The sequence below is a fragment of the Chrysemys picta genome, chromosome 4 (assembly GCF_011386835.1).
Source record: "Chrysemys picta bellii isolate R12L10 chromosome 4, ASM1138683v2, whole genome shotgun sequence".
Lineage (NCBI taxonomy): Eukaryota > Metazoa > Chordata > Testudines > Emydidae > Chrysemys > Chrysemys picta.
In genome coordinates, this window is record NC_088794.1 from 53,639,219 (window position 1) to 53,658,122 (window position 18,904).

General features: G+C 51.8%; 1 protein-coding gene across 2 annotated transcripts in view; it reads left to right on the top strand.

Annotated features, from left to right (window-relative positions):
- Positions 1 to 13,807: 13,807 nt before the first annotated feature.
- INAVA (innate immunity activator) overlaps positions 13,808 to 18,904 on the top strand; it is a 34,678-nt gene continuing 29,581 nt past the window's right edge. Inside the window, exon 1 of one of the 2 annotated variants that reach the window (XM_024113321.3) lies at positions 13,808 to 14,246. The gene's annotated coding sequence lies outside the window, so the exon portion shown is untranslated. The remainder of the gene's footprint in view (positions 14,247 to 18,904) is intronic. The other variant, XM_042844104.2, reaches the window with a different exon arrangement.

The window sequence follows — 18,904 nt, forward strand, 5'->3', positions numbered from 1 at the left end:
GAAAATACTGAACACACCTTATGATTAACCTGTGGAACTCTCCACCACAAGATGTAACTCAGGCCAAAAGAACAGTGTGGGTTAGAAAAGGATTCAACATTATAATGAGAACATTCCTGGTTACATAAACTAGCATAACAAAGGGCTAAAAGGTTTATGAAGAAGCCCTGTGTACTCTGCCATGAGCGGGCCCTAAATGATGGGCAAGGGACCTGGATTCTGTGGCCTCTGGTGAAAATTCTCTGCATTCTGGGGCTGCTTCGGCTTTTTTTTTATTTCATTTTATGTTTTTTACTAAAAGTTATTCAATTTAATCTGAAAATAAATTGCAGAATCTGTACAGCAGCCTCTGTGCTATTTATTTGGGGAGTGGGAGATATGCAAATTAGCTGGATCCTTCTTCTAATATGGACAGCAGGAAAGTGGCTACCAATGTTGATATTTAAATGATCATCTTCAGATCTCAGAGTCAACACCCGTTCAGACAAATGCTTCATGTGTCTCAGAGCTACTGTTTCAGGCTGCCTGCAAACTCAGGAAGACACCATTGCATGAGCTTGGACTCAATTCATGTTTTCAAAGTTCTCTTTGCAACCACAAGAGTTAGAAACATGAGGCCAGATCTTCAGCTGGTATAAACTGCCATAGCCCTATCGACCACAGTGGTTACACCAATTTACACCACCTGAGCATGTGGCTCCCAATTTAAAAAAATGAAGGCAGAGATTCTGGAGCCCAGAATCTTTGCCACCAACAGCCCAATTGTGGAGCTGCAGAATACAAGTAGTCCTGGACAGAAACGCTCTTGCCCTGAACGTAAGTCTCTGTGTAACTGGCAGGGTTAGGAAGAAACTTGCCCTGGGGACAGGTTGTCCCATCACTGTCCATGGAAGGTTCTGCTACTAGCCACTCCCAGAAAGAGAATCCAGCCTGAGACAGACCCGGCTCTGATCCAGGCTGGCAGCTCCTGTACATGGAGATGAGAGGCAGAAAGAGGGGAACAGGGACAAGGGAAGAACTGTCCCAGCTGGAGTGCACCCAGCCCAGTGGAGGTGAGGGTGGGGCTGAACGGGGCTGGGTGTGTAATGCTAGCAGTGTGAGGTGGGAGTAGGGCCAGAGACTGGCGCAGTGTGTGCTGACTCCTGTCCCAAGCTGTCACGTATGGCCAGCTCTCACGCCCCTATTTTTCATTTTTTTTAGGCAGCCATTACCCTGGGCCAGAGGCTCACCCTGCTGCTGCTGATCCAGATGAAAGGGCTGGCAGCATGCTCTGCAAGTGCAAACCAAAGTCCCACAGTCTGGCTGGGAGCGCCTTTCCAAAGCTAGCCGCTACACAGATCCCCACCGCAGCCTGGGCTCACGCAGTTTTATTTAAACACACACAAGTCTTAACAGGCTCCCCCATAAACCAGGAGTGGGCACCTTGGCTATCTCCCATCTGTGCCCAACACCCGCTAGGGGCCCCCACATCCCCTCCCCTCACAGTGGGGAGCTGCTTGTGCAGAACCTGCTTGGCTCACTGAGAACCGCCCCTCTAGCTAAAGAAAAGAGGTTCAGGACACGGCTGTGAAGCATCCTCCCCCTGCAGCTGGTCAGGCCTCCCCTGCAGGGCTCCCTGCCTTGGGGAGCTGAGGGCTAAGGCCGGGGAGCTGGCCATTTTCGGCATGCTTAGTGCAGTTGAGGCCTTAGTGTGACACGCTCGGGAGGTTACAAAGCCCCTGGACAGTGATGGGCCGAGAAGCTGGAGAGAACTAGGCGTGCATAACAACAGCAAGGTCCACACCCGAGAGCTTCCCCAAACCCTGCCAGACAAGATGGCTGGGGGACAGGAGTTTACCACCCCGAATCGCTACCCTTATTGACAAGGAGCAGGCACCGTGCCTCCGCGGGGAGCAGCCAGGCTCTCGCAAAGTTTCCTGCAGCCAACTGGCCACCTGCCGTCTCAGTGTGATTGTTTGTGTGACACTAGCTCTTGTGACACAGCAGGGACTTTTCTGGGCCAGGTGCTGGCAGGGCCTCTGCCCCCTCCCCTTGCCCTGGACTGGCTGGTGACTGAACAGCTGCAGGCAGGAGCACCCTGCGGTGTTCAGTAATTACTCAGAGCGCAGGGTTCTGGTCCGGTAACAACTAGCTGTGCATAACAAGTGCCCTGCCCAGACTCTGTCTGGGAAGCTTAGCCCACAAAGGCACAAGCCCCCAGCCTGGGAAACTCTTACGCCCTTTCTCCCGTCCCCAACTGGAGCCCGGCCTTTGGCGGGCTTTGCCCCACAGCCTATTCTAAGTTATTGGAGAGTAAAATAACAAAAGACTGAAACGGTGACTTCTCCCTGAGCCCTGCCCTGCTAACTCGTAATGGCTGCAAGGATTTACTCTCCCTCACATCTCCTGTCAGGGCTCAGACCCGGGACAGGAGCCTCACCCCAAAGCAGCACTGGCCAGAAAGCTGTGAGCAGGCGGAAACAGTTCTGTGAAAGGTGGACCCTGCCCTGGGAGTGCGGCGGAATCATACTGGTTGCTTTGGCGAATGCACATGCTATAATTGTTTTGACACCTGTCCCTTGGAGACGGGTGAAAATGGGATGTACAGCAGAGGAACAGTATAGCTAGCAGAGAATAGAGACAGTAGATATGGTGAGATTGGGCAGACACTGAAATATCTTGTGTCTCTTGTGCCCATTCTTTGAGCCATGGAGCAGGGGGAGAAGGAAGGTAATTTTGGGGGGGTCATTTCAGAAAAGGTCCTGTAGGCTCAGCCAGACTTCTGTAGTCATTCCCATGGCGTAAGCAGGATGCTGCTTTCCCCAGTTACCTTGGCCAATTTCTGGAGGCCCTAGTTCTTGGAGTGAAACCCCAGTAAGACTCAGAATTAAGAAAAAATCCCGGAGACTCACCAGCTCTCAGATGGGTTCCTCCATTCCCTGGGGCGTCTCCACACAGCATCAGCCCAGCTGCGGAGAGCTGCCACCCTCGCTCGGTGAAGCCTTCGGCATCAGACTGGAGAGAGAGACGGACTGATGGAAGTTCATGGCCTCAAGACACTGTCTGCTGTTGCAAACTTGTAACCCTCTGGGGCTGGCAGTTGGGTTGATGCACATTTTCCAGCACCTGCCCTGTCTGCCACGAGCAGAGGATGTGGTCAGCTCAGCAGAAACCAGTCGCAGTCTGTGATTAATCTCTTGTGCCGTACGGACTCTCAGGAGATAATTTCCCACGAGGGCAGCTGGGGGCATGGACAGGGCAGCTCAGATACTATACCAGCCTGGAGAGTCTGTCCTTGGCCCATCTACACTAGGCAAGGGAACTGCTGCTGAGGCCTGGGCTGGTTTCCTCACTTCTCTGTGCAGCAAACTGTGTGGCAGGTATGTGTGTGACAGAGCCATGTCAGCGTGTACCTCACAGCACCTCTGGCAGCTGGGGCTGTAACTGGGATGCCTGAAGCACCCAGCCCCAGTGCCCAGCACAGTTCCTGGAGCAGGGCCTTTGGGCTAAGCTCCCAGGAGAAGCACAGTGACAGGCACCAAATGGCTGCGATGTCATTGGCACATGCTGGTAATGGGATAAAGGCAGAGGACCCCCATCCCCATCCCAGCTCAGATGTCTGGGCTCCATTTGCTACGGGATGCAGGGCTCTGGAATGTGACCACAGGGAGAAGCCCAGGCTCAGGTGACAGGGCCACCAGGTGGCTGCCATGCTAACTTCACTCTGGCTTGCTTTGGAAGGGAGCATCTGGCCTGGGGTCCCCCCAAACCGCCTCACACTCAGCTTGGCCTCTGCCTCTCACTGCAGCCTTTCCTTCTGCCCACACAGCCTGGGCCTCAGCCATCCCTTGCCCCCCCCCCGCCCCCCAGGCTTCACCTCAGCCTCTCCCCAGTCATGCCTCATTTCAGCTCCCCTGGCCAAACTGGCCCCCAAACCAGTGTTCACCTCAGCCTCCCTTCCGCCCCCTAACCCAGCCCCACATCAGCTTCCTTTCTCTGGGCTTCACCTCAGGCTCGCCTCTGTGTGCCAAACCACCCCCCTGGCACATCAGCCCCTGCCAGCCAGGCCTCCAGCCTCGCCTCTTCCCCCCAGCTGGGCCACACTTCAGTCTCTCTTCTGCCACTGGCCAGGCCTCAGGGTCCCCTGGGTGAACCCAAACATCAGGGCCCCTTTCAGATCTCAAATGCCTTCCTCCCCTTGGCCCCAGACCTCCATTTCCAGCTCAGCTCCCATTTCCCACCCACCAGGTCCTACTCCCTCTGTCTGCCCCACTCTTTCACAGGCTGTGAATGGGACCAAAGCCCACCGAAGAACTGTGATTTACCCACCGGGAAGGATTTTTGGTCCACACTGGAGCATCAAGCCAGGCTCCCAGTGAGCTTGGCAGCCACTTGGGAGTGTGGGTGCAGCTAATGCCCTGGGTGGGGAGCAAACCTGGGACTTCTGGATCACAGCCACTACTGCCTGTGTTAAAGACGCAGCTCTGCTAGCCAGGGTGGTAACAGGCTCCTCTCCCTCTCCGGGTGGCCAAGCCGCCACAAGAGGGGGAAGGAGCAGACCACCGAATGGCTAGCTGGGGATTACACTAACAAAGTGACTCCCAAACTTTAACAATCTGTGAACCCCTTTCACTAAAATGTCAAGTCTCGCGAACCCCCTCCTGAAAATGAATATTTCCAGGGATTTTCTCCTTTACCTGAGTATAAATTATAAAAGCAGTGATCTTGGAAATATAAAATTTGTTTTTATGACATGCTTATTACACACTATTTATTATGAATTATTATTACAGTATTTTAATTACATTATGAAAACGGCAACACTCTTCCAAGATCTCACTTTCGTAGCTTGTGTCACTTTGAATAAGCCTGTTATAAGACAAGGCTCCTATGTTTCATCAAGGAGTATCAGATGTGAAAGAGCATGAAGGTATTTAAGAAGCCAACTCAAAGAGCTCCTCCTACACAAGCATTCAGGTCTTGAGCAGTTCAGGCAAACAACGCACGTTACAACAAAGCTTAAACTTGTTCTTCATAATAATTTTAAAAACACCACTAGCTGCCTATTTAATTTTAAAAACAGCAAAAAATATCCACCTCCCTTTCCATTTCTTATAAGGAGTCTTGAAGTTTAAATCTCCTCAGTGTGATAGATATGCTTGCTTTGATCTGCTTAGCTCTTGGAAGTCCAGGGGCTCCAGGCTGCTGGCCCCGGGCTGCCCGGGGTTCCTAGGGACAGTTCTGTCCGCCATTAGGGAATTTTTTCCTGAGAACCCTCTGGAACATTTCACAAATCCCCAGTTTATGGGAGGGATAGCTCAGTGGTTTGAGCATTGGCCTGCTAAACCCAGGGTTGTGAACTCAATCCTTGAGGGGGCCACTCAGGGGTCTGGGGCAAAAATCAGTACTTGATCCTGCTAGTGAAGGCAGGGGGCTGGACTCAATGACCTTTCAGGGTGCCTTCCAGCTCTATGAGATAGGTATATCTCCATATATTAAACCACTGCACTAACAGTTACACTCCCAGCATGGACAGATCTATGGGGGTTATTCAGGATGCACTGGACGCCCCTGGAGTCCTCTCACTCACGTGAATGCTCTCAGCTGTACATGCACCGTGCCAAGGAAATCCCAGACTGGAACACCGGGCCCTGACTTTAACCAAAGTCACTGCCTGCAAGTGTTTGCTGAGGCTGGTTTGCAAGTGGCAGGGTGAGAGGGTTTGGCAGTGAGGTTTTCAGGGTGTTATAGTAAAACTGCCCAAAGACTCTGGCCTTGTAACCCTGCTCAGATCTGACATTCCTTGGTCCATGCCCTACAGATCCCCCCATTGCCTCTGGAAGCTCCCTCAGGCACTAGATTAGAGCCCTGGGTCTCCACAGTCAAGAACAATGTATAGGTTCTTATGAGTCTCCTAGTATTTTTCACATGAGCTGGGTAATTTTTTTAATAATCCTTATTACATTACAGAGCCCCCTGCAGCACTGGGGGTGGGGCAGCAATGGGCAAACGCACAGAGTAGGCATAAAGGGCCCGATCCCCTGAGGTCAATGGAACTCGGAGGGAGCTCAGCACTTGGCAGTACTGAATCTTTGGGGCACCGGAGGGATGCTACAGCTGGAAGCTGGTTTCATAATGCCTGCCATTTCCACATGGTTACCAGCTACTTCCACACGCCTTAATACACAGCCCTTCTCACCCCAATGCTAGGTGGCTATTCATGGAGGCTTGAGGCTGCCTTTACATGCCAGTGGTGAGTAGCTGAGTGGAAAATCATTTAAAACCTGTTCCAAACCAATTACCTCATCCCACTGGCAGAACCAGCCCCTAATGCTGGCTATGCTCCTTACATCAGGCTCTGGCTGCACGGTGGGAACCCAGAGCTCCAGGCTGAGTTTTGTTATATTGGCAAAGAACATGGAGTCAAGGCAAATTGCTCCCTTGTTTTCTGTTCTATACATAATGTGAGAACAAATTGGGGTCATTGGATGAAATTAATGGCTGGGAAATTTAGAACTAATAAAAGGCTACTTCTTAATAGCGTGTTGCAGATAATCTGTGAAACTCCCTGCCACAGGGAATTAGAGCCATATGCAGTGGCTGTAAAGTACAATGATGAACAACAGTATTTAGCTATACCCGGGAAGGTCTCATGCTTCATGGCATTAGCTGATTGCACATGGTCAGGAAGGACTATATCCCTCTACACTCAATATAGCAGTTGATCAGGCACGTGATGGGAGATTTTTTTTTGCCTGCTATGAGCTTCATGTGCAGGCCACAGCTGAAGGCAGAATAGTGGACCTGGTGGGACCTGATTCAGTATGGCAAGATAGCCAGGCTGCAGTGGGCATGACATATGAGAAACGTCTAAGGACCACAGCTGAGAGCTGAGTGGCAGGGACTATTTACCATCACTACAAAATGGTTCGTGCCACTTCTCAGGAACATCCCTGATCTGCCTGAATATATGTCTGCACGTGAGCTGGAGGGGTAACTTCCAGACACACCTGCCGTGGCTCTGAAGGAGCCAGCACACTGGAGTAGAAGTGTGGTTGTGGTGGTGCGCGCAGCAGGATGGGTTCGTCTCCCCAAGAGTGGCCCAGAATGAGACCCTAGGCATGTCTGCTAGCCTGGCCTGCTACTTGTGCTGCCGCAACGCCAGTGCTATTTTTAGCACAGTAGTTTGATCAGAGCTAGCGCAGGTATGTTCATACAGCTGGAAATTACACCTCTAGCTCCAGCGTAGCCGTACCCTGAGCGACTGAGTCAGTGTAACCCTTTCTGAGGGGTGCGCCTGACATACCACACTGAGCACAGAGAGGACTTGCCCCTGGCCTACAGCAGCAGGGTGGCAAAGGTTCAGGACTCCATTTCCCAGCTTGCCTTGGCTCCAGGGTGGAGATAAGGACTGGCTAGCAGCACCACCAGACCTAATCAGAAGCCAGAATGTAAAGACAAAGGGTTTGGTTTTACATGTGGTTTGGAGTGTGGCAAGGAGAGACAAGGCACAGCCAGGGAGGCCCTTCTCCCCTCCGCTCTCCTGCCCAGACTGACCAGATGTCCCGATATAACCAGGACCATCCCAATATTAGGGGCTTTGTCTTATATAGGAAACTATAACTTCTCTTCGAAAAAAAAAAGTGTCCTGATTTTTCACACTTGCTCTCTGGTCACCCTATTCTGACCCGAGGGAACTTTGATCCTTTTGGGATTTCTGAGATGCTGAACTGAGTCATGTCAGCAGGATGCTGTGGAGAGTCACAGCCAGGCTACCAAGAGCCAGCCTAACTGCACATTGGAATCCTGGCCAGGGGGCTGCAAGGCCCATCTGCCCAGCCTTGGGGCAGACACTTTGGAAGAACAGACCTGTTTATTTTGCTATTGTGCTTTAAGTGGGCCCCCGATGTCAGTGCAGTGCCACCCATCACAGACTGAGCCTAAGCCCACTATTTGCCTAGGCAGGTGCTGGAACATGGTACAGGGTGGTTTGTACTGGCTGTGAATGTAGGGAGGGGTAGAGTTATTGTTGTTGTTTGTGTCTTTTATTATCCTAATCCCCTTTTCTGCTGTCTCTCAGCCTGAGTTCCCCACACCTAGCAAAGCCCCAGTTACTGTTGTATTACTCTAGGAATTGTGACAGCTATTTTATTCTTGTGTGCTCAAACTTTGTATGAGAGTGGGTGTGACATATTTTTGCAGGGGACAAGCCCTCTGTGTTCTCTACACTAGGAGGGGTTTCCTTGGGTGGAGGCACCAGGAACTCTTATTGGTGAACCCAGGACCCATAACCCCAAGACAAAATGGAACAAGTCTTCAGCCACATCGCAGGGCCGGGGTTATATCAGCTTGAAACACGCACTCAGAAATACTGAGATATAATTATCATCTTCTGATGAGCACAGAAACCTGTTGTATATGCACTGTTTAACTACTTGTCTCCATATAATCTCTCTGCTTCTACTGGAAAACAGTTTGTCAAATGAGTAGTGCTATCCCCTGTCATATTTTACTTTATTTGTTACCAAGGCACATAAAATCCCCTCCGCAGTTTCAGTCAGAGATGGTATTCTCAATCACTTTCTCTCGCAAACTGCTGTGCACGTTGAACAGCTGCACTGTCCTGCCCCAGAGATGGCTGCATTTCAGCTGAAATTCACTAATCTGTAAAAAGAATACTAGCAAAACCCCACTGATTTCACTATTCTGTACCTCTACAACTGAGTGAGTGAGGACTTTTAACTACCTTTGACTATTCAGTACTTTTCTCAAAGGCAGGTCCAGTGATGGTGTCCATTTGTGTAGAGAGGAAGGAAGGCCCAGGGGTTAGGGCACTAATTTAGGACTTGGGAGACCAGGGATCAAGTCCCTGCTCTACCACAGACTCCCACTGTGACCTGGGTCAAGTCTCTTGGGGTACGTCTACACCGCAATAAAACACCTGTCTCAGGCTCACAGGGCTTGGGCTACAGGGCTATAAAATTGAAGTGTGGCCATTCAGTCTTGGACTGGAGCCCAGGCTCTGGGAAGCCGTGGGAAAGAAAGAGGAAACCAAAGAGAGTGAAACACAGCAAAAAAAAGCAAGTGTGAGAGGGGAGTGGGGCAGAGTGAAAAAGAATCACAGCTAACAATCCTAAGTGTTGTGGGACTCGGGTTACTTCTGTGCTAAAAAATTAAAAATTCTGCACACAATATTGCAAAATTCTGCAAATTTTGTTTGTCAAATAAATGTGGAGGCTCCAGCATGGCATTGGGGAGCACAAGTACTGGCTGCACAGAGGTGGGAAATCAGAAAGTCATTTTTCTGTAGTGAAGTAAAGAAATCTGCGGGGGACATAAATTCTGCACATGCGCAGTGGTGCAGAATCCCCCAAGAGTATTGGGTTTCCTGGCTCAGTCAGTGACTCCAGGTGTGGCCACTGCTGCACCTCTGTTTCCCAGTCTGTGCAATGGGACAGTAACCTCGTTGACCTCGCAGCGGGCTGGGAGGGTTTGGCAGGCCTCGGAATAGGAACCAACAAGGTTCTGCATAGATGTTACGGAGCGTTGAGATGGTTTGGCATGAAGGTGTTCCGTATCCAAACCCATTTCCAAGCAAAAAGTTCACTCCTCCTCCAAGTGAGGTGGGGGTCAGAGGGCCAGATCGGGGATGGAGCTACACTGATTTACATCAGCTAAGGATCTGGCCTAAGGTCTAGTACACATGTGTCAAACTCAAGGCCCGCGGGCCACATCCGGCCCGCCATACAATTATATCCGGCCCGCGAAATCGTTTTATATATCTGTTTTTAATGGCCCTGTGATATGACGCCCCAATAACACACACTACAAATCCCATGATGCAGTGCAATTGCCGCCAACGGCAAGCCGCGGTTCAAGTTCGCGGTCTGTTGATGTATACAACGCTAATCTCAAATCAAAGCTAGACCCCAACAATGGCCAAGAGAAAAATTGATTCTGAAAACCGAGGCTTTCAAAGCCGGTGGGAGAATGAGTATATGTTTACTGAAATTGCAGGTAAACCAGTGTGTCTCCTTTGCGGGAGTAATATCGCTGTAATGAAGGAGTATAACCTAAGACGGCACTACGAGACGAAACATGAGAACAAATTCAAAAACCTGAGCGCAGGACAGAAGCTACAAAAGGTAGAGGAGTTGAAGAAGAATTTGACATCCCAGCAGACGTTTTTCACCAAAGCAAAATCACAAAGTGAAGCTGCTGTGAAAGCAAGTTTCATTGTGGCCGAAGAGATCGCCAAATCAGGACGGCCGTTTACCGAGGGGGAATTCGTAAAGAATTGTATGATGAAAGTGTGCGACGTCCTTTGTCCAGATAAAACGCGAGCGTTTGCAAATGTAAGCCTCAGCAGAAACACTGTTGCTAATCGGGTTTGTGAGATGGCGACTGATTTGAAAACACAGTTGATTGAAAGAGCAAAAGATTTTGTTGCATACTCCCTTGCCGTGGATGAAACTACTGACGCGACTGACACTGCACAGCTGGCGATATTTATCCGTGGTGTGGATTCCAATTTGTGCGTAACAGAGGAAATACTGGACATTAAATCGATGCACGGGACAACGAAAGGAGAAGACATCTTTGGAAATGTATTTCAAAGTGTAACCGACATGAAACTGCCGTGGGAAAAACTCGTTGGACTTACAACAGATGGCGCACCTGCTATGTGTGGTGAAAAAAATGGACTGGTGGGAAGGATGCGCTCAAAGATGCGGGAGGAGAACTGTGCCGGTGAGTTGACAGTGTATCACTGCATCATACACCAGGAATCGCTGAGTGCTAAAGTCCTAAAAATGGATCATGTGATGAATACTGTAACACAAACCGTCAACTTTATCAGAGCCCACGGTTTAAATCACCGCCAATTCCAGTCTTTTCTGCGGGAAATAGATAGCGAGTTTGGCGATATGCCATATCATACGGAGGTCCGGTGGCTAAGTCGGGGAAAAGTTCTCAAAAGACACTTTGAGCTGCGAGAGGAAATCTGCCAGTTCATGGACAGTAAGGGGAAAGACTGCACAGTTCTGCGGGATGAAAAGTGGAAATGTGAGTTGGCGTTCCTGGCTGACATAACGTCGCATCTTAGCGCTTTAAACCTTCAACTCCAGGGACGGGAGCACATAATAACCGATATGCATGATGCAGTGAAGGCATTTCAAGTGAAGCTGCGCTTATGGGAGACACAAATGCACCAATGCAACTTGTCTCACTTTCCCTGTTGCCAAGTAATACGGAACCAAGAAAGTGCCACAGTTTTCCCAAATGCCACCTTTGCTGAAAAACTCAGCGCGCTGCGCACTGAGTTTGCACGGCGCTTCAGTGACTTTGAGGCACAGAAAAGTAACTTCGAGCTGCTTCGCAACCCATTTGCAGTCGATGTGGAAACCGCACCTGTAGAAATGCAGATGGAGCTGATAGAACTGCAATGTAACGGGACACTGAAGGCAAAGTACGACACTGCGGGGCCAGCACAGTTCACTCGCTTCATTCCTGAAGCGATGCCGCAGCTCCGCCAACATGCGGCTCGAATCCTGTCCATGTTTGGCAGCACATATCTGTGCGAGCAGCTGTTCTCTGTGATGAAAATTAACAAAACGTCACACAGGAGTCGCCTCACTGATGAACACCTGCAATCGATCCTGAGAATCTTCACAACACAGAACCTAACCCCAAACATAAACGAACTTGTTGCAAAGAAAAGACTCCAAGTATCAGGCTCTGACTAAATAGGACAAGAAAATGGAATGTTATGATTTGTTATGATTATACTTTTGCTTTAAATTCAATTTTTTATTTATATTTTCAGATTTTTTAATATTCCAGCATGTACAGATTTTGAATGTATTGTATTGACAGGATATTTTTTTATGAAGAGCAAAATATTTTAAGTTGAAATGTATTTATTTTGGAATGATATCCTGTATTTTGGTTCATATTAATGGTTAAAAAACATAAATATTTAGTCTGTTAAATAAATGGTTATACTGTTCGGCCCGCGAGTTTTGAGTTTTGGCCCCCTGTGCAATTGAGTTTGACACCCCTGGTCTAGTATCTAGACTGCAGGGCCCCATGCAGTGGTGAGCTGGAGCCAGTTCGCACCGGTTCGCAAGAACCGGTTGTTAAATTTAATAGCCGGTGTAGAACTGGTTATTAAAGGGGCTGGCGGGTGGGCAAACTCCAGTCCGCGGGCCACATCCGGCCCACGGGACCATCCTGTCCGGGCTGCCTGAGCGCCCAGCTGGGGAGGCTCCCCCAGCCCCTCCCCCGTCTCCCACCCCCTCTTGCAGAGCCCCAGTGCACTGCGCCGCCAGCACCAGCGCTCTGGGCAGCTCTGCAGCTCCTGCTGCTTTGAGCAGCATGGTAAGGGGGCCAGGGCTGGGAGGAGGGGTTGGATAAGGGGCAGGGAGCAGTTGGAGGGGGCGGAGGTTCTGGGGGGGCGTTCAGGGGATGGGGAACAGGGGGGGTTGGGTAGGCGTGGGAGTTCTGGGGGTCTTTCGGGGTGGTGGTGGATGGGGTGGGGGCAGTCAGGGGACAGGGAGCGGGGCGAGTTGGGTAGGAGGTGCAGTCCTGGGGGGCAGTTAGGGTGGGGGGGTCTCGGGATGGGGGGGTCAGGGGACAAGGAGCGGGAGGGTTGATGGGTTGTGGGTTCTGAGGGGGGCAGTTGGGGGCAGGAAGTGGGTTGGGGTCGGATGGGTGGGGGAGACAGGCACATGGGGCTTGTACTCACCGCGCGGTTCCCTACCGGGTCTTCGGCGGTGGGGCGGGGTGGGTGTCTTCACTCGCTCCAGGTAAAGGACCCGCTGCCAAAAACCCGGAGCAAGTGAAGACACCCCCCCCCCCCCCCCCCCCGCCGCCAAAGTGCAGCCGATAGGGAACCGGTTATTAGGATTTTGGGAGCTCATCACTGGCCCCATGTACCCTCACTGCTGACAGGTCCTTGCAGGAGTGAAACGGTTCAGCTGTAGTGGTGCTAGGACCAAATGGGTCTGAGCCCATTACACAGCGCACGACTGAGGTCACGTTCCCCTGCACTCGATGGTGCATGTCTGTGTTGGTCCTGGCCAAAGTGTTATCCTGTTCACACTAGCAGTCGTTTCCTCATGAGATGGGCCCTGGGTTCCTGAAGGAATCTGTAAAAAGCAACAGAGGGTCCTGTGGCACCTTTGAGACTAACAGAAGTACTGGGAGCATAAGCTTTCGTGGGTAAGAACCTCACTTCTTCAGATGCAAGCCACGCTGCCCCAACCCGGCGGGCTGCAAAGCTCCCGGGGGACTGGTTTCACTCCGGCAAAACCCAGCTCCGTCCCGGCTGCTGGAGCGCTGCAGACATCTGTCGTGGGGCAGACCAATCCCCAGGGAAGTGGGAGGCCACAGCCACGACTTGCATCTGAAGAAGTGAGGTTCTTACCCACGAAAGCTTATGCTCCCAGTACTTCTGTTAGTCTCAAAGGTGCCACAGGACCCTCTGTTGCTTTTTACAGATTCAGACTAACACGGCTACCCCTCTGATACTGAAGGAATCTGGAGCGTGCAGAATGAACCCATAGACACGGAACACAGCATTGAAGTTCTGGTCTCAGCCTGGATCCCAGGGCAGTTCATTTGCTCGGCCCCTAAGAAGTACCCAGGCGAGCTGGCTTTCCAAACAACTCATTAGTTTGCCATTGTGCATTCTGCCTATCTGGCGGATTGCTGCTAATCCACCACGTGCCCCACATTCACAGCCAGCTGCCTTGCACACTTCCCTTGTGGGCGGATTTGAAAACACTCCCTGATTCCTTTCTCCCCACACTCCCCCCTTGGGTCTCCCAGGAGAAAAGCAGCCATGGGGGAGGATTGTGCTGCTGGGAGGAGCCCAGGGCCTGCCCTGCCCTGCCTGGGCCCGGGGCGCTGGAATCTGGGCAGGACACGGGGGCGGGGGGATGGTGAGTGACCTCCACAGCCACAAAACAACCAAGCGATCGACGCGAACACACAACTCCGCGTGCGGCATCCCACCCTCAGCCTGGCTCCGCGCCACGGGGCCGCACTGGGCCCCGGGCCGAGCTTGTAAAGGGCGCTAGCGGCCTCCCACTTCCCTGGGGATTGGTCTGCCCCACGACAGATGTCTGCAGCGCTCCAGCAGCCGGGACGGAGCCGGGTTTTGCCGGAGTGAAACCAGTCCCCCGGGAGCTTTGCAGCCCGCCGGGTTGGGGCAGCGAGCGGCGGCCGCAGCGCTCCCGGGGTGCGCAGGGACTGAGCCAGCCCCGGTAAGTGGGACCCAACCCCGCCTCTCTGCACAGGGGAGCTCGGATCTGCGGGCTGGAGGCGCCTCGCGATCCCCCGGGGACGTGCGCGCGCTGCTCCCCTCTAATTGCACTTGTTGCTGTTTGAACTTGTTCTGCCGGGAGGAAGAAAGGCGCAGGCAGCCAGGTCCCCCCCACCTTTGAACCAAGTTGTTGCTCCTCCCCCCGATTTCAAACCAGCCGGGGCCCAGAGCCTGGAGGATGCGGGGTCCTTGTGAGATGTGGCTTTGCAATCTGCTGACCTGGCTCCAGGGTGGAGAGAGACCAGACAAAGAGCCTGGCCCGCTCCGGGCTGGTGGAGGTTAGCGCTCCATGGGTTTGGGTTCACACTGCTGAGAGCTGGCCAAAGGAAGGGTGAGATTTGCTGCTTGGAGGAAGAAAGCCAGGCAGAGACAGCCTGGGAGCTAAGACAGAAACCTATCACCGGAATGAGGTGACAGGCTGAGCTGAGACCCAGCTGCCCTGGCAATCCCTAGCTCTAGCAGCCTTCTCCTCCCGAAGGAACAAGAGCAGGAGTTGGTCAGCCAGCCCCCTTAGTTCAGAGCAGGAAGGAAGGGAAAGGTTGGCTGCTGTGCTGGGTGCAGGAAGGCTCTGCGGCAGGTTAATGTTTCTGAGTGAATGTGTCCCTGGTCTCCTGTGTGCACTAGTGTGTTATCCATGTGTGCAGGTCCCTGGGGATCCTTCGGGCCAGTCCTAGAATCATAGAATATCAGGATTGGAAGGGACCTCAGGAGGTCATCTAGTCCAACCCCCTGCTCAAAGCAGGACCAATCCCCAACTAAATCATCCCAGCCAGGGCTTTGTCAAGCTGGGCCTTAAAAACCTCCAAGGAAGGAGACTCCACCACCTCCCTAGGGAACGCATTCCAGTGCTTCACCACCCTCCTAGTGAAATAGTGTTTTCTAATATCCAACCTGGACCTCCCCCACTTGACACTTGAGACCATTGCTCCTTGTTCTGTAATCTGCCACCACTGAGAACAGCCGAGCTCCATCCTCTTTGGAACCCCCCTTCAGGTAGTTGAAGGCTGCTATCAAATCCCTCCTCATTCTTCTCTTCTGGAGACTAAACAATCCCAGTTCCCTCAGCCTCTCCTCGTAAGTCATGTGCTCCAGGCCCCTAATCATTTTTGTTGCCCTCCGCTGGACTCTTTCCAGTTTTTCCACATCCTTCTTGTAGTGTGGGGCCCAAAACTGGACACAGTACTCCAGATGAGGCCTCACCAATGTCAAATAAAGGGGAATGATCACGTTCCTTGATCTGCTGGCAATGCCCCTACTTCTACAGCCCAAAATGCTGTTAGCCTTCTTGGCAACAAGAGAACACTGTTGACTCATATCCAGCTTCTCGTCCACTGTGACCCCTAGGTCCTTTTCTGCAGAACTGCTACCTAGCCATTCGGTCCCTAGTGTGTAGAAGTGCATGGGATTCTTCCATCCTAAGTGCAGGACTCTGCACTTGTCCTTGTTGAACCTCATCAGGTTTTTTTTTTGGCCCAATCCTCTAATTTGTCTAGGTCCCTCTGTATCTGATCCCTACCCTCCAGTGTATCTACCACGCCTCCTAGTTTAGTGTCATCTGCAAACTTGCTGAGGGTGCAGTCCACACCATCCTCCAGATCATTAATAAAGATATTAAAGAAAACCGGCCCCAGGACCGACCCTTGGGGCAGTCCTCAGCTGGTGTAGATCAGCACAGCTCAGCTGCCTTGTGGAGCTATCCCAGCTTATATCAGCTGAAGAGCTGGCCCATCATTTCTATTGCAGCAACATCTACCAACCCCCGATAGGGATCAGGGCACCTAACTCGGCAGCCTACAAACAAGTAACACAAAGACAGTCCCTGCTTGTGCTTGCATGAAACCTGCAAAGCATTCTCACAATAGAGAGGTTTCAGAGTAGCAGCCGTGTTAGTCTGTATCCGCAAAAAGAAGAACAGGAGTACTTGTGGCACCTTAGAGACTAACAAATTTATTAGAGCATAAGCTTTCGTGGACTACAGCCCACTTCTTCAGATGCATATGTTCCATTCTATATGCATCCGAAGAAGTGGGCTGTAGTCCACGAAAGCTTATGCTCTAATAAATTTGTTAGTCTCTAAGGTGCCACAAGTACTCCTGTTCTTCTTTTCACAATAGAGATGGGCCAGGCTGTCACCAGTCCGACTTGGGTTTCACACTCCTCATTGGATCCAGGAGGCCACATTTGTGTAAATTTGGGGTAACACCATCAGCTTCAGTGGAGTTACTCTGGATTTATAGCAGTGTCACCGAGCCTGGAGTCTGGCCCAGGGTTCTTGAGCTCGGTGAAAAAGGCTCCGGACCAGGTTTGTATTTCAGTTCTGGGTTTGGAATCGGAACCTTGGGGGAGGGGCTGTGTGTGAAGAACAGGCCAAAGTCCTAGATCCAGCTCTTCAGAGCGATATCACAGAGGAGTCGATACACCCCAGCTGAGATCAGGGTCTCATTAGCCTGGGCGCTGCGCACAAAGGGAGAGGCACCCCCTGCCTGGCAGGGTTACAGCCTACACACCAAGTCAGATGGTGGAGGGAAGAACATATCAGTGTCCCAGTCTTCCAGATGGAGAACTGAGACACAGAGCGATGAAAGTCTGTGGCAGTGCTAGGAACTCAGCACCTATCTCTGGAGACCCCGTCCAGTGCCTTAACCACAAAGCCCCACCTCTCAGGGCTTCTCACTTGCTGCTATTTATTGTTTGAAGGGAGTTATCCCAGGCCCCAATCCTGCAGCTGGATCGTGTGCCTGGGAGGAGCCCATCAGCTGCAGCAGGACTCTGCATAGGCCTGCGGGGATGGAATTGCAGGATTGGCTCTGACCTCCGCAAAGCGTGGTGCAGGCAGCGTTTGGGACAGACACTGTATAAAGTTACCTTCCACTTCACTGACTTTTTTTTTTAAAAGACGGAGCTGGTTAACTTTTCCCTTCTCAGAATAGTTCAACAGTGATTTGGCCGAAGAGCTGAGATCAGGAATGTCCATTGTCTGCCCGGGGGCAACTTTTGACGGCAACGAGATAAATCCGTGCAGAGTCTGGTCTGTTTGCTTGTGATGGAAGTTCCAATAGACCCTTACCCAGCACCTCACAAATGAGGTGGTTCTTGAAATGCAGGCAGGTTTTAGGTCCAATTCCTACAGTCCTTTTGTAGGCTAGCCTCCCATTATTATTATTGGGTGTCAGAGCAGCGCCTGCGGCCCCGGCTGAGATCAGGGTTCACTGTGCCAGATGCTACGCACACACAGCGTGCGAGATGGTCCATGCCCCAGAGAGCTCGCAATGGAAAAGAAGTGAGGTTGAGAAAGGTGAAATGGCTCTGTCCACAGTCTGCGTCATTGCTGGGAATACAGCCCAGTCTCCTGAGTCCCATGGGACCTGCTGCTGCCTCTCCTGGAGACATCTTGCCTCCTGTTGTGTTTCTCACCCCTTCCCCTGTGCTCCGTCAATGACAACAGACCTGACACCCTGATAATATTCTTCTCCTGTCTCAGGGCCTTTCACCCCATGTCCTGCTCCCGTGGCATACCCCTCATTCATGGCATACACACTGACATGTTAGCTAAACATAAATACTTTGGCTGGAAGGCTGCAACGTCACACAAGTTTGTATCCTAGAATGCTGAATGATAGCAACAGGACCAAAACACAGACAGAGACAAAGCAGGCTGCTCCCTAAGGCATCAGGCCCAACTCAGCCCACCTTCCTCTAGGCTGGCTGGCTGCAGGCAGACTGCTTGCTGCTAGGCCTGGATTGCACACTGCCCTACAGAGCCCCCCAGCCTGCAAGCAGGACCAGGAACCCCCCTGATATTTAAAGGGACAGTCTTCTATTTTAACACAGCTTTCAATACACCACCCTTCCCTCCTCCCGGTTTATCAAACAACCCAGTCAGAGTGCTCCTAAAAGCTCACTCCTCCCATGATGCCCAAAGGAAGTAAGCTCATGACTATATAAAAGAGAAAAGCCCAGAAATCACACTCCCCACCCTGTGTTCTGTATCGTCCCGTAGCTTGGCCTTTGGCCCTAGTTGGGCCCAAGGTCTGTGCAGGGCTGTGCCGAGGCCCAGCAATCTGCCTGCGTGGATCTGCCTGCAGGACTGAGGCCTGTCATGACAAAGCACCTGCCCCACAGAGTTTATCTCTTGTATGTACCAGGCACATTACCAGCACTAAACCAGTGCCTCATCCAGCAGGGGGGTTGCCTGTGGGAAGACTGCGGGGTGTGGTCCCCAAAACACAGTACATTTTGGATCAGCCTTCAGAAGGCCCCAGCTTCCCTTTAGGCACCGAAATAAGGGCCTGGGTTTTTGGGAGAGCTGAGCGTGTTGGGTACTGTCTCTGGAAATCTAACCCGAATGTTCCAGGGGGAGGTGCAGGGTGCTGGGCTCTGCTGCAAATCTGGCCCCTTGTGTTTTTGTGATGCCCCGAAGTAAATATCCCCCATTCATGGCTGGCTGCTGGAATCCAGGGCCAGCTCTCTAGGCTCCACTTGCCACCTTCTTTGGTGCTTTGAGCGGTGAGTTTCTAAGGGCATGTCTACACTACCCACGTTACAGCCCGGCCGCAGCAGCACTCTGACATGGGCAGCGTAGTCGCGCTTTATCGCCGG